At 42.1% G+C, this 10,310-nt stretch overlaps 1 long non-coding RNA gene across 1 annotated transcript; it reads right to left on the bottom strand.

The window, feature by feature from the left end:
- Positions 1–263: 263 nt before the first annotated feature.
- LOC135983494 (uncharacterized) lies at positions 264–3,012 on the bottom strand. The gene is made up of 2 exons (XR_010601172.1): positions 2,938–3,012; positions 264–1,634 (listed from the first exon to the last, which is right to left on the bottom strand). It is a non-coding gene; the product is annotated as an uncharacterized LOC135983494 (long non-coding RNA).
- Positions 3,013–10,310: the final 7,298 nt, after the last annotated feature.

The raw sequence follows: 10,310 nt of genomic DNA, 5'->3' as shown, positions 1-10,310 counted from the left end.
TAACTTGTTCTTTTTTTATTTTATCTGATAAACCTACCCCCTTCCCATTAGCATTCACTATGTTAGGCATTGCTTCAGACTTCTCGGTGAAGACCGAAACAAAGAAGTCATTAAGCATCTCTGCCATTTCCAAGTTTCCTGTTACTGTTTCTCCCTCTTCACTAAGCAGTGGGCCTACCCTGTCTTTGGTCTTCCTCTTGCTTCTAATGTATTGATAAAAAGTCTTCTTGTTTCCTTTTATTCCCGTAGCTAGTTTGAGCTCATTTTGTGCCTTTGCCTTTCTAATCTTGCCCCTGCATTCCTGTGTTGTTTGCCTATATTCATCCTTTGTAATCTGTCCTAGCTTCCATTTTTTATATGACTCCTTTTTATTTTTTAGATCGTGCAAGATCTCGTGGTTAAGCCAAGGTGGTCTTTTGCCACATTTTCTATCTTTCCTAACCAGCGGAATAGCTTGCTTTTGGGCCCTTAATAGTGTCCCTTTGAAAAACTGCCAACTCTCCTCAGTTGTTTTTCCCCTCAGTCTTGATTCCCATGGGACCTTACCTATCAGCTCTCTGAGCTTCCCAAAATCTGCCTTCCTGAAATCCATTGTCTCTATTTTGCTGTTCTCCCTTCTACCCTTCGTTAGAATTGCAAACTCTATGATTTCATGATCACTTTCACCCAGGCTGCCTTCTACTTTCACATTCTCAACGAGTTCCTCCCTATTTGTTAAAATCAAGTCTAGAACAGCTTCCCCCCTAGTAGCTTTTTCAACCTTCTGAAATAAAAAGTTGTCTCCAATGCAGTCCAAGAATTTGTTGGATAGTCTGTGCCCCGCTGTGTTATTTTCCCAACATATATCCGGATAGTTGAAGTCCCCCATCACCACCAAATCTTGGGCTTTGGATGATTTTGTTAGTTGCTTGAAAAAAGCCTCATCCACCTCTTCCACCTGGTTAGGTGGCCTGTAGTAGACTCCTAGCATGACATCTCCCTTGTTTTTTGCCCCTTTAAGCCTAACCCAGAGACTCTCAACACTTCCGTCTCCTATGTCCATCTCTACCTCAGTCCAAGTGTGTACATTTTTAATATATAAGGCAACACCTCCTCCCTTTTTCCCCTGTCTATCCTTCCTGAGCAAGCTGTACCCATCCACACCAACATTCCAATCATGTGTATTATCCCACCAAGTTTCAGTGATGCCAACAATGTCATAGTTGTATTTATTTATTAGCACTTCCAGTTCTTCCTGCTTATTCCCCATACTTCTCGCATTTGTATATAGGCATCTAAGATACTGGTTTGATCTTTCCTCCCAGTTTTGTCCTGACTCTCCTTTCTCTCTGCCAGTATAGCCCACACTCCCTCTTGTTTCCGACCCATCTCCCCGGTCTCCATGTTCCCCACTTACCTGTGGGCTTTGCTCACCTGTCCCCATCGAACCTAGTTTAAAGCCCTCCTCACTAGGTTAGCCAGTCTGTGTCCGAACAGGGTCTTTCCTCTCCTCGAAAGGTGAACGCCATCTCTGCCTAGCAGTCCTTCCTCAAATAGCATCCCGTGGTCTAGGAAGCCAAAGCCCTCCTGGCGACACCATCTTCGCAGCCAGGCATTCACCTCCATGATGCATCTGTCTCTGCCCGGGCCCCTACCTTTGACAGGAAGAATTGAAGAGAATACCACCTGCGCTCCAAACTCCTTCACCCGTACTCCCAGAGCCCTGTAGTCACTCTTGATCCGCTCAGTGTCACACCGCGCAGTATCATTTGTGCCCACATGGATGAGTAGCATGGGGTAGTAGTCAGAGGGCTGGATAATCCTCGACAATGCCTCCGTAACGTCTCGGATACGGGCCCCCGGCAGGCAGCATACCTCCCGAGATGAAATGTCAGGGCGACAGATGGGCGCCTCCGTCCCCCTCAGCAGAGAGTCTCCGACCACCACTACCCTATGTTTCCTATTTGCAGTGGTGGCAGCAGACTTTCCAGCCTTAGGGGTACGAGGCTTCTCCTCCTTTACTGTAGGGAGTGATTCCTTCTTTCCTGTATCGAGAAGAGCATAACGGTTACCTATAACCACGGCAGGAGGGTTCGGAGCAAGGGTGGAGCACTGCCTGCTGCCAGAAGTAACCAGCTGCCAGTGTCCACCCTGAGCCATCTCCTCCTCCACCAGTGGTGTATCAGCAGTCCTGTGTACTGGGACAGCTACCTCAGCTGTCTCCACATGGACACTGTCGAGGAATTGCTCGTGGATACAGATGCTCCTCAACCTAGCCACCTCCTCCTGTAGCTCTCCCAACTGCTGCCTGAGAGATTCCACCAGCAGGCACCTCTCACATTGGATGGTCCCTCCAGCCTGGATATCAGTAAGTGGAAATTGCAAGTTACAGTCTTTGCAAAACCACACCAGGATCTGAGTAGAAGCATCCATGCTTAGGCACTCTGTCTGGCTACAGGCACAGGTGGAGGAGACAGTAGCAGTGCTGGCACAGGTGTTGCGGGTCTTCCTAACCATCGTAAGCCTCCCTCTGTCAAACTCCCGTCTGCAGCCCCCTGTCAGCTGAAAGGGTTGTTTAAGCAAAAAGTTATGAATGTAGTTGCTTTATAGGTATTAAGGGGAATCAAGAGAAAACAGATGGAACTGGCAAGGGACCCTCGCCCCCTTCCTGCTCCCCTTCCAAACTCCCTTGTGAAACTCCCTGTTAGCAGCCCCTGGTCGCAAAGCTCCCTGGTCGCTTGTGCGCTGCTTTATAAAGCCCTGGCCTGTATGAATGCCCCGCCCACTGATGAAGGCTCAGCCACTTACCAGAGGCTTCTAGCTTTCAAACCTTCCAACTGCCAGCCACAGCACACGGTCCTTCAAACAACCAAAACAAACAGACTGACAAACACAAGCTCAGCACACAGCAAGTAACCCTCAAACACAAACAAACACACACTACAGACAGTCACTTACCCCAAAAGGGTGCTGTATTGCTCCTCCTTCACCTGGAGAACTCCCTTGTGAAACTCCCTGTTAGCAGCCCCTGGTCGCAAAGCTTGTGATCACAAGTCTTGTGATATTTTTGTTATTTTTTTTTTTTTTTTTGGAACCCCCAGCTCCTGGAATCATGTAATTATAAGTAAATTTCTAGCTCTCCTGGGGACGAAAAAAGGCTGAAATGTAAACTAAGTGCACTCAAAAGGTTGAAAAACTAGAAGGCAATTAAAAAGAGCTGCATAATTTGGGGGGCCTGACTCATGATTTTTCAGGGCTTGGGCTTGGCAATGCTGGAATGATTAGAATTTAGAGAAGAATCACCATGATGTTGTACAAAAAGAATGAAATCCAGTTCGCTCCCTCTTAGCCTTTTTGCCTCTGTAAAGCTAACAGAAGTACAAAGCGGAAAACATAAACCCTTATTTTTAGCACTAAAGTGAGTGGATATGCCTCGGAATACACACATGCATGTGGTCTGTTGAGTAAGAAGGTGCCATTTTTACATCATAATTTTTCAGAACAGAATCACATTTAAGGTTTAATAGGAAAGGCCCATATAGAGAAAACTGCATGGTTTTCAATTTATCTACAGTCCCTCAGAAAGATCAAAACTGAGTCAGCTCTGTTGGCAATTGAATCTGTTATTCAAGGGACTTGGCGTATTAGATATCTGAGGTTTTTGATTATTGATATGGGGTTGAGTGCTGCATAAAGGAGATGTGTGTGCCTGTGTAGATAAAAGGTGGTCAAAATGATATTTTCTGGGGAAAAAACTGGAAAGAAACTTTTCTAGAGTTTGATCAAAAAGTGAAATCCCATATTTCCTTTCTAACACTCAAACATTTCAAGTTTTTGGTTAAAATTGTCATTTTTTCAGTATTCCCAAATGAAAAATAATTGTTGAAAAACAGAAAATTTTCAAATGAAATGACTATCTTCAGTGGAAAAAAAAAGCCATTTTTCCTTAACAAACAAAACAAAAGTTTTGACAAGGTTTTTAACCAGTCGCAGTAGATAGTTAATATAAGGAGTGCCATCTACTGGTAGATAAGAATATGTCGTCTTGTTCATAAATTAGAAGGTTCAAATAAAGTTTTTGTATATGCAAAGCATTCTTGATCCCAAATTTTAATGACTATGCCACCCCTCTAGTTATACTATATATTGGAACGATGGCTTTTTAAGTATCCATAAGTTCCTGGAAAAATACCTTATGGTAATATGTTAGTTTGACTGATTAGGTACCTGAAATAAGTACCAGAGTAGGTTAAATATTTCATGCTCAGATATAGTATATTAAAATGATTTCCTGGCATTAGCCTAACATGTCTTTATTAGCATTCAGCACCAGTGCTGTAGCATGAGAAAAGAGAACCACTGAACTGTAGAGGGAGAATATAAAAATGAACAGGGAGGAAACTCAATTATTTCTTGACTGTGATGTGGAGACCTCTCTCTCATCTCACCTGCTGCCAACCAACCCCCTACCTTCTCCCGATCATCTACCTGTGTGCAAAAAAACTCCCCAAATAAACAAAACAAACAAACAGAAAAAAAGCCGATATACAAGAAGAAAAGTTTCAGAACAATAATCAGCCACTGGTTTGTGTAACCTACTTTCAGCCATCCCACCAGAACAGTGCACATAACCAATGCACAGGTAGCAACTGGAGGAATCGAGAGAGCACATTATGGCCATGTTTTGGCAGGGAACCTCAAAGAGAACATATACAGAATCCACTGAAAAGGTGCATGACTGGTTAAGTCACATGCTGACTCTACTAACACAGCACATGGTGAAGCAGGAAGGATTTGGGACAGGAATAGTTTAGCTGGGACAAGTGGCAAAGCTCTCACCTAGCAGACTTTATGTAACAGCACGGACTAGCCTCCAACTGCTGTGGGAGATATAGTGACCAATACCCATAACCATAGGGGGGAGGTTAACAATAGCTGTCTTGGAAAGAGAAGCCATGCCCCATGCTAGACTCAATATGTACCTTCCCCACAGAGGAGTGGCTGATGGGTTGTGCCGGATGCCCCGTTCCCCTTCCCACTCTCTGCCAACACACACTCTATGCACAGTGTGGCAAGAGGACACCATTGTGCTTGTTCTGGACATCCAGCCCCTTTCATTATCATGTCTGAAGGCCAGTATTGTTCTGTCGCATCAGAGATTTTCCCGCCTGACAGTCCTATCAGCTTCCCTTTATAAGCACCGGGCCCCCCCACCCCAGCAGTCCACTGTTGCCATAGTAACAATGTGTGCTCACACAACACAAAATACTTAACAGCTGGCTGTGACAGCCTTCATTTATGCTCTCCTTGCACTTCCGTTCTATGTGTTGGCTGGATTCCATCTCCTGGACATGTTGGTCTAAAATCTGCTCTCAGTTACACTGACGTAATTCTCAAGGCACCTCACTGACTTCAGTGGAGTCACCCCAGATATACACCCAGTGTAAATGACAGCAGGATTGCTGTATCTTTGGCAACTCCCTCTTTCTGTGGGCTACTCTGGCTGTCCCAAGTTCAACTTCTGTGTTGCCTACACTGCAGTACACACAGGGGCAGCTTTGTGGTGCTCCCGGTTTGGTGCACAGCACACTTCTTTGGACTATGCGTGCAGCAACGTGTGCCTAGGGTGTTTAGGGGCCCTCGTGTTAAATAATGAGTATGGGACTAGAACTTCAGAAGTTCAGAATTTAGCTTATCAAAGTGAAGGTTAAGCAGTGATCTGATCAGGTCTAAAAGTACCTACTTGTGGAGATTTCTGATACAGAAGGGCTCTTTAATTTAGCAGTAGGACTGTCAATTAATCACAGTTAATTCATGTGATTAACGCAAAGCAAATTTACTAGATATTTAAAAAGGTGCAATTAATCGCAGTTTTAATCGCACTGTTAATAATAGAATACCAATTTACATTTATAATAAATATTTTTGGATGTTTTTCTACATTTTCAAATATACTGATTTCAGTTGCAACACAGTGTACAAAGTGTACAGTGCTCACTTTATATTATTGTTTTTTATTACAAATACTTGCACTGTAAAAAAGAACTAGCATTTTTCAATTCACCTCATACAAGTCCAATCAGTCCTACTTCTTGTTCAGCCAGTCGCAAAGACAAACAAATTTCTTTACATTTACGGGAGATAATGCTGCCTGCTTCTTATTTACAATGTCACCTGAAACAGGTGTTCAAATGGCACTGTTGTAGCCAGCATTGCAAGGTATTTACATGCCAGATATGTTAAACATTCTTATGCTCCTTCATGTGTTGACTTGCAGGCTCTACAGTTTTACATTGTTTTGTTTTTGAGTGCAGTTATGTTAATAATAATAATAATAATTCTACATTTGTAAGTTGCACTTTCACAATATAGAGATTGCACTACAGTACTTGTATGAGGTGAACTGAAAAATACTATTTCTTTTGTTTATATTTTTTACAGTGCAAATATTTTCAATCAAAAATAATATGAAGCAAGCACTATACACTTTGTATTCTGTGTTGTAATTGAAACCAATATATTTAAACATGTAGAAAAACATCCAAGATACTTATAATAAATGTAAATTGGTATTCTATTATTTGTATAACAGTGCGATTAAAACTGTGATTAATTGCGACTTTTTCTTAATCTTGTGTTCAATTGTGATTTTTTTTAATTGTTTGACAGCCCTGGTTAGCAAACAAATGCCTAATAAGGTCTGGATGTTGAAATTAGACAAGTTCCTGGTCTACACACAGAAATGGCACCAGTTTAAATAAAGGTGTGATGTTAAACTGGTTTAGTTATTCCAGAACAACTTTGTGTATGAACACCCTTACATTAGTTTAAACCTGGCTGAAATCAGTTTAGCTTGCCCCTATTAAATGAAAGGTGCACAATAAACTGATGTAAGCTTGATTTAAACTGGTGTCTGAGCATCCACACACAAAACTGCAACTGTTGAGGTAAATTGATTTAATATTGCACCTTTAGCTAAAGTGATGCAACTTCTATGTAGGTGTAGACAGCTCCAAATTCAAATCAGAACTGAGGCACGCATTTTGAAGTGTGGGTAACTGACCACTGAAACAAGGTACCAGGGATGAGATGGATAAGCCATCACTTGAAGTTTTTAAATGAAGACTGGGTGGTTTTCTAAAAGAGATTCTCTAGTTTTTAAAAAAGTTATTAGATTGATGCATGACTCACTGCGTGAAATTCTCCGCTCTGTGTTATGATCACAATGGTCTCTTACAGCCTTAAAATCTATGACTCTATGATGAATGGTAGGTGAATCTCAAAAGGTGCCAGTAGTTAGGCTCAGATAATTAGGTTGTTTTTTTGAGGAGGTGTTCATTTGATGGGCTGTGTGCAGAGACTCGGAGTAGCAAATGTGATGTTAGCATGTCCCACTCCCCCAGGTTTGGTTGATGGCTTCAAACAAGCTACTGAGTCAGTTAGAGATGATGAGACCCTTAGCAACTTCTGTTCACATCAGTTTTAAATTATTATTATTATGTATTTGTCTTACAGGAGCCCCAGTCACAGACCAGGACCACTCATTGTTCTTGGGGCTGTACAAGTACAGAACTCAAAGAGCGTATCTGCTCCAAAGAGGTTACATTTGTGTTACTGCACCTCTCCCCACTTCGTATTAATAATATGACAAGAGCATCTAGAGGTCACATTGGGTTAAGCACTGTACAAACACCTACTAGGTAAGAGGCAGATCCTGCCCTCAAAGAGTATACAGTCAAAATAGACAAAAGAAGTATTATTACCCTCATTTTACAAGTGGGGAATTCAGAGATCAAGGCCCAGATCCACAAGGTATTAAAGCTCCTAACTTCCAGAGTAATCAATTAGAGAGACCAGGTGAGTGTGGTAGTATCTTTTATTGGACCAACTTCTGTTGTTGAGCGAGACAAGCTGTCAAGCTTCACAGAGCTCTTCTACAGACCTGAGGAAGCGCTCTGCGTAGTTTGAAAGCTTGTCTCTGTCACCAACAGATGTTGGTCCAATAAAAGATTACCTCACTTGCTTTGTCTCTCCAATATCCTGAGAGTGACATGGCTACAACACAACTCCCATTGATGTCAATGGATGTAAAGAGCATCAGTAGTTTGTGGATCTGAGCTAAAATGCTTGGCGCAATGCAGCAGAGACAAGAATTGAACACAGCTTTTTTGAAGCCCAGCCCAGGGTCTTTCCACAAAGACCATCTTTCTTACTCACAGCTGTCTATTAGTTTTTAGTTGTTTTCATCACTTGTAGCAGGAAGCTTGTGAAATGAAACTTTTCTGAGAAGTAGGCCATGTTGCTATGCGCAAATTGAAATTGCAAACCTATAGCGCTGGTAACTGAGGCAGTTTGTTGTTAGTGGTGAAATCAAATTAGCAACCCAATTGGCCTAGAATTTTCAAGTAAAAAATATTGTTCTCCTGTTTTTGTTCACAATCGCTGACGTGAAGATAAACGACTTTGATTCTCATCTCAACTCGATGTGCCTAGCTCTAGACACTACACAATAATTCCTTGCTTAGCAATTGATTTTTTTATTAAAAATTCTGAGAACAATTTCAAACCCAACCTTTTTTTTTTCCCTGTGGTCTTTTATTTCTTGTTTGCTCGCTCACTGATCTGGCTGTCAGGGCAGTGCATTGACAAATAAATCACTGTCAGGGCCCAATTCCCCAATGCATAACCGCCACGAGTCCCAACGTAACAACACAGCCACTGAAGGATCTGTATTTCTTAGCTTTCTCAAAGTTTGCTGACTTTGTGGCATCACATTGTGAATGAGGATGCATGAAATAGAATAACGCCGAGCCACATACCCATTGATTGGAGAAATGTGGATAATCCAAGCCCTGTACTACTATGCAGTGGGTAGACCTACCTAATACAGATGAAAAGTCATTTATCACAAGCACCATGTGGTCCAATGAATTGGGCCCTGGATTCAGAATTAGGAGATCTAGCTTCTAGTCCTATCTATGATCTTAAGAACATAAGAATGGCCACACTGGGTCAGACCAAAGGTCCATCCAGCCCAGTATCCTGTCTACCAACAGTGGCCAATGCCAGGTGCCCCAGAAGGAGTGGACCTAACAGGCAATGATCAAGTGATCTCTCTCCTGCCATCCATCTCCACCCTCTGACAAACAGAGGCTAGGGACACCATTCCTTACCCATCCTGGCTAATAGCCATTAATGGACTTAACCTCCATGAATTTATCTAGTTCTCTTTTAAAAACCCTGTTATAGTCCTAGCCCTCACAACCTCCTCAGGCAAGGAGTTCCACAGGTTGACTGTGTGCTGTGTGAAGAAGAACTTCATTTTATGTGTTTTAAACCTGCTGCCCATTAATTTCATTTGGTGGCCCCTACTTCTTATATTATGGGAACAAGTAAATAACTTTTCCTTATTCACTTTCTCCACACCACTCATGATTTTATATACCTCTTCTGTGTGACCTTCCTCTTTCTGTGCTTCTGTTTCCACCCTTTCTCTCCTCAGATTGTAAACTTCTCCTGGTAGGGGAGGGGCTCTTCCTCTGTGTAAGAACAATGCCCAGCATAAGAGAGTTCTGATCTCAGCTGTAGTCTCTGGGTGATATCACAGTACAAATAATAATAAGTGGTGCAAACTGAGGACTCTGCTTGAAAATTGGAAAAACAAAGATCTTGTTACAAAATTATTTCCCCAACACTATCTCAGGGGCAATTTCTGCCATTCATTTGTATACTTAGATCAATGGAAGGCTACAGTATATCCAGATCTTGTCTCGCACTATTGGATGGCTTTGTTCGAGCCTCAGCTAATGGAACTGGGTAATTACCTGAAAATTTTGGCTTTCTTCCTTTTTTTTTTTTTTTTAAAAAGGAAATTTCTGTCCTCCTTGTTTGCTATGATCAGCTTGAAAACAGGACCCCAAATCATTCTAGCACAAAAAGGCAAATAAAAAGAATCCTAGATTTATTATTTTAAGTCTTATGATCTTTAAGCCAATCTCATGATTTTGTCAGACCTGATTTTTGAAGTGTTGGAGAGGCAGTACTGAGCAAACTGTTCCCAAGCCCTCTCCTGAGGCATTAGCAAGCAGGGTGAGAGGGGACAAATCCTTGCGTAAGATCATAGGACCCACTTCTAATCTTACTTTCACTGCTGTAAAATACCAATGATTCTCCTGAAGTCCATGGGAATCATGCTGATTTACAACTAGTGTAAGAATGATCAAAATCAGACCCACAATAAATGGAGATGGAAAAGGAGTAGACAGCTGTAGAACACCAGGGCTATCCCTCTGCTACCGCAGAATACAGACCCAAACCAAAACACAGCAGCC

Source organism: Chrysemys picta, chromosome 5 (assembly GCF_011386835.1).
Source record: "Chrysemys picta bellii isolate R12L10 chromosome 5, ASM1138683v2, whole genome shotgun sequence".
Lineage (NCBI taxonomy): Eukaryota > Metazoa > Chordata > Testudines > Emydidae > Chrysemys > Chrysemys picta.
This window is presented reverse-complemented; position numbering and strand designations above follow the sequence as displayed.